The sequence below is a fragment of the Phyllostomus hastatus genome, unplaced genomic scaffold (assembly GCF_019186645.2).
Source record: "Phyllostomus hastatus isolate PE091 unplaced genomic scaffold, TTU_PhHast_1.1 phas_contig_86, whole genome shotgun sequence".
NCBI lineage: Eukaryota > Metazoa > Chordata > Mammalia > Chiroptera > Phyllostomidae > Phyllostomus > Phyllostomus hastatus.
In genome coordinates, this window is record NW_025333977.1 from 26,065,816 (window position 1) to 26,084,673 (window position 18,858).

An 18,858-nucleotide genomic window follows, 5' to 3' on the forward strand; every position below is an offset into this window, starting at 1 on the left:
TTCCATATCCTTTTGGACTTCTACGGACGCAGCTTATCTGTTATCCTAACTCAGGTACATGGAAAGGCCCCTCTTTAATCCCTGGTTCCCTCATTGACAAAGTAAGTGTACTAGACTACAGGTCTCTAAAGTTTCATCTAAATTTAATATTCTATGAAATTGACTATTTTAATCATTAAATTGGGAAATAAAACCTGGAAAAAATTCATATTAACAAAGAAATTACTATAGAAATATAATGAGAAGCGATTACAAATTTTAAAAAGCCAATGAAGATAAACATTTATCTGTTATCAACAGACTTTAGTCCATCTACAGTCTTTTAACAGAACTCAAATCATCCTGCAGAGATTTCGCAGAGAGACAGGTTTCAAATTACCATGTTACTAATCACCAACCTTCTCTGGAGTGCTGTAGGAAATTCAACATATCATTCTGTGCAGACTGATTGGAGAAATAAGAGGGAAGAGTTTATGTAGTAGATTAAGAAGGAGATGCTCTGAGACTGTTAGGAAGTCAAAAGTGGATCAGAGTGATGTTATTTATGCTTTCAGGTCAAACAACCCATACGAGTAGACCAATGATGACACTTAGTGGTAATACTGTGACCTTGGGCAAATTACTCCACATTTCCAAATATTAGTTCTCATTGGTAAAATAGGTGTGGAAATACAATGCATCTCAGAGCATTGTTTTAAGAATGAAAAAAGACAATGTGCAATATGTAAGGCACTAAAGTGCCTGGTAAATGTAAGAGCTACATATTTGTACCTGGTAAATGTAATAAATGCTACATATTTTTGTTATGATAATAAGTATTCTTACTTGTCATAGCATAAATATTGTTATAATATGAGTACATTTTGTGCTCAAGTATTGTAGAATTCAAACACCAAGTAAAGCAAGCTGGCTATCTTCAAGGGGTTTTCAACAGCCTTGATAAAACAAGATTCAAATACAGAAAATTAAATCTTGATTAAGTAATAGATTATATGCTACTTCCTAGAAATTCAGTAAGTATAAGGAGGTGGCATTGTGGACTGATATAGGCGTTTGAAGAAAAAAAAACATTGAAAGCTAATACAAGAGACAATAAAGTCTTGTGTTGAATGTTATTCTAAGTGCTTTAACCACATGGCTTATTAATCCTCATAATAATCTGAAGAATACATACTTTTATTATCTCTATTTCATAGGCAAATGAATTGAAAGATAGAGAATTCATGTAACTTGCCCAAAGTTACAGGTGGTACCTGATCAAAGCTATATTGTAACTGGCGAACTGAAACTGGGGCCTGATCACCAAAGCGCCAAGTGACACTCAATTATTAGAAAAGATATATCAATGAATGAAAATGTCATGTCACTTCAAATAGGAAAAAAATAAAGAAAATCAAGAGAGAAGAGTTGGAGTATGACTTAGGTCTGAATCGGAGTGAAAACATTTCATTGAAGTAGTGGCTGAAATAATTAGAAATATCCATTTATTAAATCTTATAAACTTAAAAACAGAAAATGGTATTTGAATATAGAGAAATGTAATTTATAGCAGTCTTAAATTTTTATTGTAATCAAGCCGGTGTTGTTGATTAGTTTATGCAATTGTATTAACTAAGTCTAATCTTTGGCAGACCTGATATTAGGAAAATGAAGTACTCACTTTAGAATTCTGAAACTTTCTGAATTAGTAAAAATCAGGCCAGAAAACTGATAAGGGAACTTTCCACACTTTAATAAAAATAACGTTAAATTAAAATATTTCCCTCTTTTCAGCCCATTTTAAAGAAGTTTTCTGCATGAATATCATAAACTGGATAATGCAAGAATTTTCTTTGAAGAATTGATAAGCACAAAAAATATTGCACAAGTTTGATGTGAAGAATCTGCTTGTATAATGAAATCTGGCCCCCCAAAAAAGCCTTACTTTTAACTCAAGTTAACTTTATAAATCAAACACATTCTCAAGAGAAGGGAAATAGCAAATGTATCATTTTTTGGCAATGGTTTTACAGCTGAATATTTAAAGAGTAATTCTTGGCAACCATAAAAACATTTAAACATCAACACTGTTCTTTAAAAAGCTGACCAAATGACAGTTGAGCTGTGGCAATACTGCTGACTTTCCATATAAGAAATACTCCAAATGTCTCTTTGTGTTCTTTCTATGCTACATTAATAATTTGAAAATTATATCTTGTTTAAAAGTTTTCCCAAAGGGTTTCTTTAGTGGAAAAAATGTAAATAGGTGTTTAGTAACTAAAAATATAGGCATTTGAGAAGTCACTTTGGTTATATTGTATGATAAAAATCTTCCTTTGTTTTAGAAATGCAAACCAGATTACTCAATCATACTTTCAGAGAATTTATTACATATTAGCAAACTTCTGTTAAAATAACAAAATACCAAGGATGTCAAAACTAACAATGTCCATATTCTTTTTTTAAAAAAGATTTTATTTATTTATTTTTTTTTAGAAAGGGAAGGGAGGGAGATAGAAAGAGAGAGAAACATCAATGTATGATTGCTGGGGGTCATGGCCTGCAACCCACGCATGTGCCCTGACTGGGAATCAAACCTGCGACACTTTGGTTCACAGCCCGCGCTCAATCCACTGAGCTACACCAGGCAGGGCACAATGTCCATATTCTTGCTGAATTACTTTTCATAACTCTCAAACTCATATATCAATATTCATCAGTTTCTCATAATTTAAATGAATGAAATATCTCTAATTTATCTTTACTCATGATATTGCAATTAAGTCATCCTGCAACTCTTATCAGTGCTATTTAGTTATCTACAAATACACTAGTATTTTCAATAGAAATGAATATGTTCATTCAAGAATTGGGTAGTCTCTGGGCCATGGAATTTAACAAGACAGCTGTGATCCTCCTTCAGCAAAGGAAGCTTCTAGTCCATTGTGAAAAGTCCTTTTAACAATAGCAATTTAAAAAATCACTAATTAAAAAACTAAACGTGCTGTAATGGCATATTTTAAAAGACCTTAATAGGAAGTTTCCTAAGTTAGTTTTATATCCATATTTTTAAGGATTTAAAGGGAGCTGTAATTAATTTCTATTTCTTTATACTTTTTTAAAATTTTTGGATCAGAGAATTAGTTTTTAATATTCTACTCTGATTTCTTTTTATGTAAAATACCTGAATACAAAGGTGCCTAAGAAAACAGATCTATTTACAGAAGGCTGTATTTGAGTTTAGTCCAGAATCATTTAGTCTCATTGAGATTTATGAAATGTACATGTAAATGCCAAATTCTCATTACTAAGAGTAAGAGCTCAAAAAATCTTTAGCATTTACAAAAGATGTTTATCATGTGCTTCACTGTTTATAGCTTTGTTTCTATTCACATTATTCCAAATATTAGAGAAACATAGACAAACTAAACTTTAGCTGTGAGTAAATTTCAATAATTCTAGGCTTTGTATTTTGAGCTGTATTTGCCTTTCTTTAAAATAACTATTTTTTTTAATTTAAATTTAATCCAGATGTTGGATATTAAAAAATATTCTACTTTCTCTTCCAGATACTGTTTAAGAGGATTTACTTTATTCATGGAAAAAGCTTATCCATTTGTTTTTCTGCAGGATAAGAGGAGGTAGTTGATGCTTATCAGGACACATGTGCACACACACAGAACTGCAGAGGGTGCCTCAAGAAGAGGAGTGAAAAATATTTGCCTTGGGCCTCGCCTTGATTACTTACACAGTATCGGCAAGACCATCAAACAGAATTCATCCTGCTTTTCTTGTCGCAAGCATAGTATTAGTCTGATTTTCTTCTTGCTCTGTCTCTCTATTGTTTTGTTATCCATGTACCCATCCTGAAACTTAATGACCCTTATCATTCTCAAATTAAGTTACGTGAGGTGAGGCTCTATCTCAATTAACATATATCATGTGGAGACACTCTGTGCTTCAAACACTTTTAACACTCCCCCGTTTCAAGTTGATTCACAGCAGATTTGTCAGCCAGTCTTAAAAACTATTCTCCTGAGAGCTGTCTTTTTCTTTCTTTTTATCAAGATGCTACAATTTTTTTACTCACCTACTCAAAACTATGAAACTGTAGTATATTTATTTCTAAAGGCTGTTTTCCTATAAAGAAATAAGGGTTTATTGATTATTATTTAGTCTTTTTAAATTTGGGTAAGATGTATAGATTTTTGAAGAAAATAATAACATATTCTCCTTAACCTGGTTATGTTATTTTTTTAATTACTAGAATGAATAAATGTACTTCCTATATAAGTCAAATGTCAAACTTTAAATATTATCAAGTAAGTGATACAGTAAAAATAAAATAAAACAAATACTAAGCATACACTTACTAAAACACAAACAGGTGGAGGCATAAACCCAATTTTAGTGTCGTTGGCTCAAGTCAGGCTGTCCCATGGGATCATGAGAAAAGCGTTTCACGGACCCACACAGGGGAGAGTGTGGTGTGGCAAGATGATTTATTTGAGTAGAAGGCTACCCGTGGGTTTCCAATGTTTCATCTCCCTCTGCCCTGCTATGGAAAAAGTCCAACTGTGTTTTCAGCAAAGCCAAAAAAAGGGGCAATGTCGAGAATTTCTGTTTCATATTAAAGCTTAGTCCTTTGGAGCTCATGCAGTCTGCTGCGGACCCACACAACTAGTAGGCCCACACGGTTGAGCGTGATCCCAAATAAGAGAAAATGCACAAACAGGGTGAGTGAGGATCAGCGAGAGAGAGAAAGAGAAAGAGAGAAAACATTTTTTTTGTTCCCCTGGAGTTATAACCAGCAATTTATTCAAAATAACCAATCAACTTCCCAAACTTTGATGGGCCCACCCCCTAGCTAGACTGTTAGATGAACAGGCTTCTGTGGTCAGGCACCTCCCCCTGCACCATGTTAACTTTACTGCGCATGTGCCTACCTCTCCCTGTTTTCCCCCCACAATCTGGTAATGGAGGGTGAGCAGTGCTCCTTAGGGGATTTCCAGTGTTCCTCTGATTAAGTCTCCTCAGTGGCAGTCCCTTGGTGTATATAAATACTGCAGCTTTTTGACTAAGCAAGCAGGCTTATGCTCCCCAATTTATTAAACTCAAACCGTAATTCCCGTTGTTCTCTTATTAACAACCAGTTAACTGCCTATGGTAATACTAGTAGCATTGGATTTCTCAGTTGTTAAATAATCATGATGGAAAGTCATCCTTGTCAAAGAGTGTATCTGTTATAGTCATGTACATACACACAAATTAAATATACTACAGTACAGGCACACCTCAGAGATATCTCGGTTCAGTTCCAGACCACCACAACAAAGGGAATATCACAATAACATAAGTCATACCATTTCTGTGGATTCCCTGTGCTTATAAAGTTTGTGTTTATACTATATTGTAGTCTATTACATGTGCAATAACATTATGTCTAAAAAATGCAAATGCCATAATTAAATTATACTTCATTGTTAAAAATGCTAACCATCATCTAAGTCTTCAGCAAGTTATAATCTTTTTGCTGATGGAGAGTCTTGCCTTGATGTGATGACTGCTGACTAGTCAGGGTGGTGGTTGCTGCAGGTTGGGGCAGCCATGGGAAACTTTTCAAAAAAGACAACAGTGAAGTTTGATGCATCTAGACTCTTCCTCACACAAATGATCTTTCTGTAGCATGTGATGCTATTTAATATCATTTTGTCCACAGTAGAACTCCTTTAAAAACACTGCTGTGGCTTTATCACATAAGTGTGTGTAATATTCTAAATGCTTTGTTGGCATTTCAACAATCTTTACAGTATCTTCCCCAGGAGTAAATTCCATGTCAAGACTCCAGTTCTTGGTTTTTTCTTTTATCCGTAAGAAGCAATTCCTCCCTCATAAAAGTTTTATCATGTTATTGCAGCATCTTAATCACATCTTCATGATCCACTTTTAATTCTAGTTCCCTTGCCAGTTTGACCACATCTGCAGTTACTTCCTCCAATGAAGTATTGAACCCCTCAAAGTCATCAGTGTGGATTGAATCAATTTCTTCCAAAATCCTGTTAATGTCAATAGTTTGACCTCATCCCAAGAATCAAGAATATTCTTAATGACATAGAATAGTCAATCCTTTTCAGAAGCTTTTTAATATACTTGGCCCATATCCACCGGAGGAATCCATATCTATAGCAGCTATAGTCTTATAAAATACACTTACTAAATAATACAACTTTGAATTTGAAATTACTGTTTGACCCATGGGCTACAGAATGGACGTTTTGATAGCAGGCATAAAAATAACATTAATCTTCTTGTAAATATTTATCAGAACTCTTGAATGGCCATGTGTATTTTCAATGATCAGCAATATTTTTAAAGTAATATATTTTTCTGTATAGTAGGTCTCAACAGTGGGCTTAAAATATTTAGTAAATTATGTTGTTAACAGATGTGCTGTCATTTAGGCTTTGCTGTTTCACTTATACAGGACTGGCAGGGAAGATTTAATATAATGCTGAAGAGCCCTGAGATTTTTGGAATGGCAAATGAGCATTGACTCCATCTTAAAGTCACCAGCTGCATTAGCCTCTCATGAGAGAGTCAGCTTGTCATTTGAAATTTTGAAGCCAGGCATTGACTTTTCCTTCTTAGCTATGGAAGTCATAAATGGCATCTAACAATAAAAAGCTGCTTCATCTACATTGAAGAATCTGTTGTTCAGCATAGCTACCTTCATTAATTATCTCACTTAGAATTTTGGATAGCTTGCTATAGCTTTTACATCAGCACTTGCTGCTGCTTCACCTTGTGCTCTTAAGTTACGGGTATAGTTTCTTTCCTTAAAACTCAAACCAAACTTTGCTAGCTTGAAAAGTTACTTCAGCTTTCTCACTTCTCTCAGCCCTCATAGAATTGAAAAGAGCTAGGTCTTGCTCTGGATTAGGTTTTGGGTTAAGAAAATGTGCCTGATTTGATTTTCTGTCTAGGCTACAAAGACTTTCTCTGTATCACTAATAAGGTCATTTAGCCTTCTTCTTGTTTTCGTATTTATTGGAGTAGCACTTTCAATTTCTCTAAAGAACTTTTCCTTTGCTTTCATAGATAAGTAAACTGTTTGACACAAGGCTGATCTTTTTTTTTAATAAGTGTAATCATTCTTAACTTTTCATTTAAAGTGAGAGACATGAGACTCTTCCTTTTATTTGAGCAGTTAGAGGTCATTGTAGGGTTATTAATTGGTATAATTTTGGTATTGTTTTGTCTCAAGGAATAGGAAGGCACACAGAGAGGGAGGGAGATGGGGGAACCACTGGTGAGGGAAACAGAACACACACAGCATTTATGGATTAAGTTTGCTGTCTCATATGGGCATGGTTTGTAGTGACCCAAACAATTACAATAGTAGTATTAAAGATCAGTAATTAGAGATCACTAAAACAAATATAAGACTAATAAAAAAGTTTGATATGTTGCAGGAATTACTATAATGTGACACAGATATGGTAAGTAATCAAATGTTGCTGGAAAATGGCACCAACAGATTGCTTAAAACATAGACGCCACAAACCTTCAATTTGTAAAAACTACAGTATCTACGAAGCACAGTAAAGCAAAGTGCAATAAAATAAGCATACCTTTATTAGTGATATATGTTTTAGTAAATTGTAATTATTTCAAGTGAAATATCCAATATTTTATCTTGTGAAAAATCCAAGATAAATTCTATTTACAACTTAATTGCCCAGGAAAAATGTGTTAATTAAATAAAAACAAATGTATAATTCACTCATTAAAAGAATCCCAAAAAGAACATGTATGAGAGCAAGAAATAAATCTTTTTAGATGTAGAATTATTATTTCTAAGTTGTTTTTCTTGTTAAGGATAGTCTTCTGTAAATGGATCTTAGTACTGTGCATTATATGACTCTAGGGTATGCTATTTAAGTGCCATTCATACAAAGTGTTATGTGGATTGTAATCTCATTGTGGAACATCATGAAGGCCCTACTGTCCATGCTTGGTCCTTGCCTGCATGGTTATTGTGAGATCGGTGGACACAGAATCTGCTTTGGGATGCAAAATGAAAATGCAGTGCTCATTTTCTGAAGAACATGAGAAAAGTTTTTCCTTGGTTCTATAGTTTCTCTATTAACCTGCCATAGTGTTGTTATTTTTTAAATTTTATATTTAATGCCATTCTCCTCTCACCCAAGGTACAGAGAAATGCACAGGAGTGCAGACTCACATAGGTGCTCAGGGCCCAGCCATAGAACTTGTTGCACCAGACTTGAACTCACCCTGTCTCTGCAACCCAATCCCCCACTGGGAGTAGAAGATAGCAGTGGATGCTGGGTGCAAGCAGGGAGAAGGTGCCCAAGAACCCACTCCGGGGAGTAGTGACAGATACAAATGTGTGTGAACTCTAAGTCCCTGTGTCATACTCCATTATCACTAGGCTTCACTTGAAAATCACAAATTCAAAAATAAAATTATAAAGAATGTTAAGATGCAAACTCCAAACATTAAACCTCAAGAAGAGAACCCTTCAGAGTGTAAGATCTATACCATGATACTGGTTGAACACCCATGAACCAGGCCCTAGTGACTACATAATTTACCATTCAAACCAGGTCAATTTTGATAATGAAGGAGCACAATTGTAATCTCACTGAGAAACAGACATTGATCATCCTGATTTTAGACAAATTGTGATGAATAGTCATTCTACAGAAAATAGAACTCCAACTGATGTTTAAACATTGTATATTCCTAAGGACCAGTGAGTGAAAGTCCAGGGGTAGAGTTGGCTTGAATCCTCTTTCATTCTGTCTGATTCTCTTCTCTCTGCTCCTTTTCAGATCCTTTCTTCCAGAGGCAGTTACAATACTTATGGTAGTTCTAGATCTTACATCTGGTTAAAATCATATCCAGAAGGAGAACAAAGTTCTCTACCAACCCCACCCTAGGTCCTTCCAGAGCAGAAAAAACTTTCCTAGAAACCTCAGGAAAGCTATCCTTGAGTTGCATCGGAGCAACTCCTGGAGATGAGAGTCAGGCCAGTATACAGGCTTCAGTGAAGAGTGTGGTTCTCAAAGAAAATTACATTTTATTTTTAAAATTTCATATTAGGAAACTGGAAATAAAGATGAAGAATTGTCAGCAAGAATGCTGAACATATATTGCTTGTCCCTGGGAGAACAGAGGTGGCTCAGTGATATAAGCCATGATCACAGCTGTGGTGACACATACAGGCACAACCAGGACAGAGTACTCAGACTAGTTTGCTGGCCTTCTTAAGGTTCTCAGGCCAGTTTATTTCTTATTTCTGCTAATAACTCTTACTACTACAAGAGAGGCAAAATTTACCCTTACTCTCAGATTTTTTTTTTTTTTGCTTTTGTCTTACGGTTTTTTGGTAGACCTGAAAATTAAGAAACTGTTTACTACTTAGAGACAACATGAAAAAAGAATCTATTTTTGATTTAAAAAAATTATTACCCAGAATGGGTAAAGAATTCTTACAAATTAACATGTAGAAGACAATAGGAAAAGCATGATTAGACATAAACAAATTTTTGCCTAAAAGAAAACATAAATGGAAAGTAAGCATAAAAATAATGTTCCACCTCACAATATAAAAATTGAAATGAAATAAGATATTATTTTTCACCCACTAGACTGACAGATGTTTACAGACTGGCAATACCAAACACTAGAAGAGGATGTAGACTGACACTTACTACTAATTGGAGTGAAAACTGATTGAACAAGTAGAAGATATTTAAAATTTAAAAAATACTAACATTGTATATTATCTTATAAATCTGCATATCTGGATACTGTATTAAAATGGTTCCATGTGTTTAAATATAAGAATGCTCACCATCACTAGAACATAAATAAGGTCCATAAAGACTGGAAAATTTGGGGTTTTTTTCTATTAAAACAGTGTTCCACAGCTAGTAGGTGTTTAATATTATAATATTAAATTATATAATTACATATACAACATATAATAAGTATCTGATAAATGAAAGAGTAAAATAATTACTAAAGTAACGCTTCTCAAAAGAAAGTATCAGGTGTTCAAAATTGGGATAATTATCAAAATAAAAATTAGTAAATTATAGCTAAATATTGTTGTGTTCAAAAAAATTTTTTTGAGTGAAAACAGGTCCCAGAAAATTACAAATAGTATGTTACTTTTTTGGAACAGAAAAGCAAGAAGAAACATCTTTTAGGGAAATAAACATATATAATAAAACTATTTTAAACCTCAACAGAATGATAAATATGGAAGAGGCAGCTCAAAGGGATGAAGAGGAACACATATGCAAATGCACAAGTTCTGGGAGTGATCTAGTTCTTAAGCTGGGAGTGTTCAAGAGAATTATTATTATGCATTTAAATTTCTATATGTTATATATTCCTCTGTATGTAGTAATTATAGCATTAGAGCCATCAATATAATTTTAAAAAGCAAATTAAGAGAACACTTAAAATTATAGATTAATTCTGCACATAGGACCTTTAGATAGAACATTTGTATTGTGATCAAAATATAGAATTAGCAACCATGGCAAAGTTTCCCACTAGCTAATTTGATACATTTTCAAAAAGTATATACCTTCTAATTTGCTGGTTTAATAATTAGAACTTTGTACATTTATTATTTTTTAAACTAGAATTAAGCACTTTAAAAACGTAGAGCTTACTGATTTAGTCTTGGCAATAATTCAGAGTAAATTAAGCTAACATTTACCTTTGCACTGTTTAAAATGAATTGGTTGGTACTTTAAGCAAATTGTTAAGACTGAAAGTTTTTAAAAAGCCTACATTTTTAATGTTTCAAGTTTTTCATGAATATGGAAATACTGACTTAGCTAAATAATCACTCTTCTAATCACATATGAGCTGTATCTATTCTTTTGAGTTATACCTGAGAACTTGTTCCTCAAGAGATATTTTCTTTTTCTATAAACTTAAATGTATGAAACCCTAATTGTTATAAAATAACCACAAGCTTTATTCTATAATAGTTCTAGTAACCTTTTCTCATAGTCAGATAATGGGTGCTTTTTATGTAAAATTTCTCTTCTGAAAGATGAATTTAGCAATTAAAAAAAATTATCTTAAATTCTACAAACCAGCATGACTGGATTTCAGTATGCTTTTTATTGACCTAGTCCAAAAATAGCCATATAAAGGACATTGGAAATGTTCCAGAAGAATAAGAGTGACAGTAAAGAGGAGACTCACTGGGCTAATATGATTAATGGTCTGAGAAGAAGCCCTGGCTGGTGTGGCTCAGTGGACTGAGTGCCAGCCTGCAAATGGATAGGTTCCCAGTTCAATTCCCAGTCAGAGCACATGCTTGGGTTGTGGGCCAGGTCCCCACTTGGGGGCATGTGAGAGGCAGCCACACATTGATGTTCCCTTTATCCCTCTCTCTAAAAATAAATAAATAAAATATTTAAAAAACAATTTTTTTTAAGTTCTGAGAAATAAACATGCAGAGGAGGATTTTTCCTGTTTTCAGGAACATAAGTAGTCTCAAGTTAAAGAATAACTTATAGAAATGTGGGATAAACTAACTCAGTGAAAAAAAATTATTTAACTATAATGTGTTAAAGCAGGTAAAGGACAGAGTACTTAATAAAGTGTATTTAGAATATACTGACTACAACCATAAATTTATATACTTTTTATGTAGGTAAATATATTAGCATGATTATTTCAAAGTTACCATTTTAGATGGTGTTACTCTGCATAGAATGCTGGCAAACTTGAGTGAAGCTGATTTCAAGATAATGATTCATTTAATTTCCACCATTTAGTATTTATGTTCCCTTTCCATTCATCTAACTCATTTCATTTTTATTCATTTATGCATTTATCAAATATTTATTTAAATGAGTTTTATTATAAGTACTGAAGGTATTGGTCAATATTTGCAGAAAATTTTTTCTTTTATTAGGCTTATTCTTGCAAAATCCTCTGAGCAGATAAAGGCTGCTTGATCCATTATGTTCACATCTCTTTAAATGAGAGAATCTCTTTTCTTCCTCTTCATTTCCTTTCTTACTTTATTGTTTTTAAATTTTTTTTATTGTTGTTCAAGTACAGTTGTCTCCACTTTCCTCCCAACACTCCTCCCCATCTCACCCATTCCTACTTCCCACCCTTGATCCTACCCCCACTTTGGTTTTGTCCGTGTGTCCTTTATACATGTTCCTGAAAACCCTTCCTTCTTTCCCTCTCATGAGCCCTTCCCACCTCCCCTCTGGTTACTGTCAGTTTGTTCTTTATTTCAATGTCTCTGGTTATAATTTACTTGCTTGTTTGTTTTGTTGATTAGGTTCCACTTATAGGTGAAATTATATGGTATTTGTCTTTCACTGTCTGGCTTATTTCACTTAGCATAGTGCTTTCCAGTTCCATCCATGCTGCCACAAAAGGTAGGAGCTCCTTCTTTCTTTCTGCTGCACAGTATTCCATTGTGTAAATGCACCACAGTTTTTTGATCCATTCATTTACTGATGGGCACCTAGGTTGCTTCCAGCCCTTGGCTATTGTAAATTGTGCTGCTATGAACATTGGGGTGCATAGGTTGTTTTGGATTGATGTTTCAAGGTTCTTAGGGTATAGTCACAGCAGTGGAATTGCCTGGCCAAAAGGCAGTTCCATTTTTGGTTTTCTGAGGAAATTTCATACTGTTTGTTTTCCACAGTGGCTGTACCAGTCTGCATTCCCACCAATGGTGTCTGTTTTTTTTTAAATTTAGGTGCTTTCTTTAAGTCATTGAATTGCTTATAATCAACCTTAGCAATCTATTTAATATTTGTCATACCAAATATTTACTTATGCAATAAATATGTTATGCAATCTGTTGTAGATGTTGCATAGTAGTCATTGAGGCAAATTTACCACTCAATAATCAAGCAAGTTATTTCAGACTGGATGATATAATAACACTTTCAGGGTTTCCGTTTCTTTAAAACTATTCATATATCACTATTGCTAACATTTCTGTAGTCAATTGAGATTTATCTCCTTCATGATATTTTTTGTTGATTTGTTTTGGTGGTTGTTTCACTAAATTTATTTACAAAATTTTAATGCAATTAAATTTTAGATTGCTAGTAGAACTATCATCATTATTTGTTTAATGCTGATTGTGTATCTACTTTTGTCATTCCCATGGAGCCTGAACTCTTGCTTTCTATGAGCTTTGGGTGGGTCATTAGGCCTTCCCTCTTCTGAAAATGAGCATTTTTCTACATATAGCAGCACAGAGACAGAGACAAAGACAGACACAGGATGGAACAATTTTTCTAAACTTCTTATATTTTGATTTTGATGTTTTTGAAGGTAATCACTTACCAGATAACATCTTTTTCTTGTTTTATACACCCCAGCCTTATCATTCCTGTGCTCCCTTTTTTATATCTATTTTTCCCACCCTATTTACCCTATTTTGGTTTGATTATTCATGTTGGCTTCATTTTGTGAATTAGTGATTTTTGTCTTCTCATTTAGTTTTGGTTATTCACCCTTCCTTAGTTTCATTGTTTCTGAGCACTTGGCATCAGAGTCCTTCACTCAGTTGTAATCCTGCAGAATAGTGAGCAAGCAGTCTACTTCCAGCTTTTAGCTCCACCTGTTGCAATTTCAGAGAAACATGTAATTATACCTACTTGAAATTATTGTATGGAATTGATCCTCAATTTAGATTAGTGACTACTGAGAGTAAATGAATTAGCCAGCATCCGTTACTCTAATGGAGATTTTGAACAGCAGAACATGGGAGCACCAATGTTTACTATTTAATTATGCAGGTGTTAGACTGACCTTTGGTACAATCATCTGTCATATCACAATATTTTGATCAGTGATAGACTGCATATATGATGGTGGTCTCATAAAATTATATTTCCTGTAAGAAATGTAACAATATGCGGTACAGGAAGAATATGTGACTGTACATATTTTATCACAGTCAGTCAGCCACTGATTCATTTTCACTAAGGAGCCTGTCCCCCCAGCACTATACACTCAGAGGGCACTAAAACCCTCCCAGATCTAGCTTGATGATCTTCAGAATACATCCTTTGTTGAGAACCTAAGATCCTGTGCAAGGGACACAGGTCCACAAGAGCTGACTTAACAAGTATTGAGTGCCACCGCCACTTGAGTAAAAACTTTCTGTGGTAGAGTGGAGCCAGCCTGTCCATGCACTGTGGAACTATTTTTAGGTCATAATGTAAAGCATAGATAAATTTTTTTTCTTCCATCAATTCAATGCCTGAGAGTACCCTTTGTGCCAGAGTGGGTCAATAGAACCAAAAATAAATTTTCAAAGTCCAAATATTGAGTTCTCAGTCTTATACTCTCTTCATGTTAAACATTTTCTTCTTGTAATGATTAACATAAAATTCTACTGATGACCACTACTCCAATGGTTAATAGTCAAAAATAGTGAAAACCACATTGTCATGACAAACCCCTATGTTCCTTTATCTCTACATCTTGATTTCTTAGTCCCACTGATCTTTAGGCCACCTTTCACTCCCTCTTGACAGCCACTATTATAGTGATCTACACCTTACCCAGCCAGCTTCTCCTCATATTCCCAATCAATCCAGGCCATATTCCTGTTCATGGAGCAGTGTTTACAGCATCAGTGTTCTATTTTTGACCCTTTCTGAAGGAGACTGGGGTGGGCTTGTGAGACAGTGTTTATAAAGTCTACAATAGTGTGCAGTGATGACCTAGGCACTCACATTCACTCACCACTCACTATCTCAACCAGATCAACTTCCAGTCCTGCAAGTTCCATTCAAGGTAAAAGCCCTATACAGGTGTATAATTTTTTATCTTTTATGTAGGAGACTGTTCTGTGTGGTGTGGGCCCAGCTCCCACTTGGAGATGCACAGGACCCACATCCACAGGTAGGTTCTCCCATGGAGAATCAGGCCTGCAATGTGCCTAGGCTGCTTTGAATCTTGCTCTTGCTAAAAAACTCCCTCACCCTGAATTGAGGACATTTACTGCCAAGTAACTTCCTAAAATCCATGCTAAACCTTCCAAGGATGAGTGTAACGGGTTCAACCACTTTTGCTTTTTCATTTGCAAATATCCCTCTTCTGTGATGTGATTAGCGGCATTGGCTCCTTTGTTTCCTTGTAAAAGGTAACCACCTAAATCAACCCTGTGCATAGTAAATGAGGACCATCATGTAAAGTGCAGAGAATAGAAAATAAAGGTCTGTCATGGCAAGGGCCAAGATTTTTGCTTTCCTTGAAAGAAAAGCCATGTTGTCCCTTTTCCTCCACTGGACTCGGTAGTCCATGTGAATGTCTCATTTCATCCATTAGGACACAGACACTGCGGGCCGGTGTCTGCATCACTTTTATATTGTATTTTAGTGTAGCTTTCCTATATTTAGATACACAAATACTTACTATTGTGTCACAATTGCCTTCAATATTCAGCTCAGTAATATGCTGTACATGTTTATAACCCAGGAGCAATAGATGATGTAAAATAGCCTCAGTTCTAGTAGACCATACCATCTAGGTTGCCCAAGTGCATTCCATGATGTTTGCATAATGATGGAATCACCTAACAACATGTTTCTCAGAATGTCGTAGCCCATCCTTAATCAATGCTTGGCTATATTTTTACATATTAGGCTTCCTGTAAAAGGGTGGAAGAAAAAAAGATATATGATCCAGAAATGGCAGGCATTTGTCATTGTCTTCCCTTTGAGTTTCAATTTTAAGTTGAGGTCAATATGGACATGTAGATTAACTCTATAATGCTAGCAGCATTGAAAGTACGAAAATCATTAAAGAAAAATGAGTGTCAGTATAGAAGTCAGCTGATAAAGAATTGAACACAAAATTTCATTTGCCATAAATTGTTCTGCAGAAATGTAGTCTGGAAGAACATTGCTGAGGTGTGCACAAACAGTGCCAAAACTTATAGAATTTAAAGAAAAAGGTAAGAATAGATTTCACCTTACATACATGGCCACAGTGATTATCCTAAATCACATTGAAAACAATTGTGCTGGGTGAAATTTTGTTATAAATGCATTGCTTATCATTTGTTTAAATTGCTTTTCTTAAAATCATGACTATGTTTAATGATTTTCCATAGACATATTTTGAGGTTATGTTACTTGTTATTTTTTTAATTACAATTGTAGTTTTAGTAACAGGACTTGTTTTCATATAAATAATAATAATTATTATTATATAAGTAATAAACTGTAGTTTTATTATGAATTTAAATCTTTGTGAAATCAGTAGTCAAAATATAGAGAAAACTTCTCATGAAGGCCATCTATCCTAGCAGCAGTATGCTCATAAAACCTTAAATAACAACACAGAGAGTTTAGAGATATTTGAATCAGCCTCTTGAGAGATGGTGAATTACTATTTTCATTTTTTCCATGGGGAATCAAGCATTACATAAAAACTCTCTTGGAGGTAAGCAAACACATATCCCTCATGTTTTATTGTTGCTTTAAAGTCTTTCAAAAAGTTCTTGCTATCAATTTCTTACCTTCTGTGGACCATCTTTCTAAGGCATCCTTCCTCACTTTAAAAGGCTCTATTCATTCTCTGTCAGTTATAAATTCCATGCATAGTCTTTAAGACAGCCATTCACAAGGCACAGGGCCTATCTTCAGACTTATTGATGTCCTGAACATGTATGTTCTATTCCAACGACTGAATCTGAACAGATGACATTCCTTTCAATGCCTCTGTGCCTTTATACCTATTGTTTCTTTGCCTAGAGGTCCTCACGCTCCTTTGCCTGGTAAAACCCTCATGCTCTGCACCAGTTCCCTTGTGACCCTTTTCATGAGGCTTTCCCTTATAGAGTCAGCTCCTGAGGTTAACCACTCCTTTTTGTTATTTCATAATAATTTGATACATATATTTAATTGTGTTATGTTAGACAGTATTGAGAGAGTATGCCATAGTGGTTAAGAGAGTAACTAGCAGCATCAGTGTGTGTTCAGTCCATGAGTCAGCAATTCCCAGAGCATAACCTTGGGCAACTTATGCGACCTCTCTTGCCTTTAATTTCACCCTCTGTCAAATAAGGGGTAATAATTATAGGTCAAAGGGGTTTAAATATTTCCTGTTTCAGCTGTGACATGTAAAGAGCTCAAAGGCTACATTCCTGTCGTCACAACAAGAAAAAGTTAAACAAATGGAAAATTGATTATTTTCCCAGACCCACTGGAGAACTGAAGTTTTTGGACAAAACTGCTATCATAAACTCCGGAGAGACAGCTCCATCCAGAGTTAGATATTAGAGCTGTTTATCTGGACCAGAAGTAAGTTAGGCAATAAATTGTTGGGAGCATTTAAACAGCACTTTGGATAAATTGTGAGAAACTGAGTGTGGACCAGTGTAAGAAGGAGAAACACCTAGGTGATCATAGGGGGAAGCCCATTTTTTCAATATGCTTTACTCCCAGGAAAAGAACAAAGAAGTCAACTTTAGGAGCTTCAAACCACTAGAGCTGGAAAATTTTTAGCAACAAAATAAAGCAGTATTGTATTATAAACCAAAGAATAAAATAAATACACTGAATCCATATAGAATATAAATTAATGCATCATGTATGCTTATTTTATCAAATTTTCACTATTCTCCAATTCTCATCTCTCCCTGAGTCTTATTATTTATTTTTATAATTTTGGAGATAAATTATATTATTTTTTCCTATGGCAGACTTTGGAAATTTAACAAGAATGACCAGAATGATTTGTGAAATGAGTACTCATGGAGGGTTATCTTCTGTGTTTTATACTAACCATTCTATTATAGAAAAGAAATACACAAAGTAGTAGGACATGTTTTTAAGAAACTTAAAGCTCATCTAGAGAGATCTTTTTTAAATGTGTTTGGGTTATCAGTTATCTTGCTATTGCCTACTATAAACTTTGTTTTTACTATGTCTTCCTTCAAAATGGAGCTAAGGTAATTACTATATGAATCAATTAGCTAACAAATAGAAAGATAAGAAAGTAATAATGTGGCATCTGTCATGTAAATAACTCTTCCAATTACACATACAAACTCCCTCCAGCCAGTCATGTTGAACAACTGAGTGATCTGAAGTCATGAAGATGTGAATTTAATTTCCAACCCTGGTAAGCTGTGGACTTTTAGCAATTTTCTCAACCTCTCTGTTTCAGTCTATTCTACATATAGATAAAGCTAAATGTGGGTTGTTTTAGGGAATAAACTAAATGGATAAAAATGCTAAAATAAGTAATGTGTGCTCAATACACAACTACTAATATTTATACAGTAATTTCAGCATGGAAATTTTCTCTATGTTTCTTAATCTTAAATGATGAGTGCTAAAGAACAGTATATCACTGAGCAGTCAAATGTCACTGAGATCATTCTATGGTATCTGATTTTAATATCATATTAAAAAAGTAGAGTCAAATTGCTTTCTCATTGTGGGATTTTTAATTTATCGTTTTTCTGTCTCTCTATTTGAAATAGAACAGAAGTTTAATTTTGCACCTAGAACAATTCAAGTCCTTTAGATTACTCTTTTTTTAAAACTCTATTTGTTGCCTGATGTTAAAACTAAAAATGTTCTGAAAATAATGTCAATACATTTATTTATGGCTTTTTAAATCTTCAACAGTAATTTAATTCCTCATTGATAGATTTTTTTTGTCAATAATTTTCTTTATCCCATTTTTAATGTCTCACTTTTACTATCATTCATTCCTCTTTTATTTATTATGACTGTATATATTCCAGACCAGCAATTTTCATCTTTTTTAAATTTCATGGCACACATAAACTAATTACTAAAATTCTGTGACACATCA